Raw genomic sequence first — 1488 nt, forward strand, 5'->3', positions numbered from 1 at the left:
GCCCCCTTCCCACCTCCCACACCCTCTCCAACTTCGAATTTAAAAAAAAGTTGAACACATCGTCGGCGCATGGTGTCACGGATGCTCATATACCTTATTAGCAGTTGCGATCGACGGACGTAAAACCTTTCTAGAACAATTGTCTGCACGTTTATGTCTATCTATTGATTAATTCTTAATTTATGATAATGATAATAAATATCATGATGATAATTCATTGATAAAAAAAACCCCCAAACCATCCGCCAATGTCTGGCGATGACCGTCAGACCTGCCGAGGAGAATCTTTTAAGTGAAATAGGAGAAATAAAAGTTAAGTTGACCCGTCGCTTCTGCTGTGGCCTATGCCAGCAGTTCTGGCAGAAAAAAAGTTTTCCATCTCTTGAACTGAACTAACTTTTAAAAAGCTTTACATATTTCCCTTCGTGGATGTGCGCAGCTTGCCGTGCGGACTTTTCTCTGTGGCCTCTGCATTTTTGTCACCTTTCGCTTCCCTTAGGACTGGTTAGAGCAGAATACTGCTTTTGGACATTCTTATCTTACGATATGGCCAGCCCGGCAAAGTTGAGTCTTTTGAAGATATTATCGGAAAATTCTGAGAAAACGTTTACCCCCGCAGTGCTGACTGAAGTGTCTTTAGGCCATTCCCAAAAGGGAGATATTAACGTGTTCCTATTCACAGTAGAATTGTAAATGGGCTGATTTATCAATGTCATGCTCATACTGTGCCGGAACAACATAACAAGGGGAACTGCTGCTTTTTCTTTCCTCATCCTTACTATCGTCATTTTTTCTTCTACTTCTTTTGTATGTATGTCACTCTCTTGTGAACTGCTATTTCCGGCGTGCCTTGATAGTCGAGGCAGACTTTGTGCTGTTGAAGCTAGAGAGGTGAGTAGGGTAACCCTGATTCCCCGTTTGAATTTCTCTGTCGACATCCAACCCTTGGCGCTCATATGACCTTATGCAGTTGAGAGCGCCGTAAAACCTTACTGAAACAAAACAAAAAACAAAATCGATACCAGCTGGAAAATTCCAATATTATTATCATTCTATGGATGGTTATGTATAGTTATCACCGTTTAAGAACTAATCGATACCAATTTGAAAAATTCAATATTATTATCATGCGTGCTTATTATTTGATAATTATTTTACATGTATTCTCTGTATTCAGTATATGATAATTCCAAGATGTCATCATTCGACCCTGGCATTATTCGCTACGTATAAGATAGTAACAAACAAGTCACAATCTTTGGCTGATATCATTCAATACTAATTGTGACCTTCAAGTCTGGTTTCCTAAAATGTCGTATAGCGCAGTGTGCTGGTGATGTGCTTCTTACCCTCCCTGCCCGCCCCTCCGCCACCCGCCCTCTGCTTTGCTCGCGAAAAATATCCTCTCTCTCTCTCTCTCTCTCTCTCTCTCTCTCTCTCTCTCTCTCTCTCTCTCTCTCTCTCTCTCTCTCTCTCTCTCTCTCTCTC

This window comes from Aplysia californica, unplaced genomic scaffold (genome assembly GCF_000002075.1).
Source record: "Aplysia californica isolate F4 #8 unplaced genomic scaffold, AplCal3.0 scaffold00158, whole genome shotgun sequence".
Classification (NCBI taxonomy): domain Eukaryota; kingdom Metazoa; phylum Mollusca; class Gastropoda; order Aplysiida; family Aplysiidae; genus Aplysia; species Aplysia californica.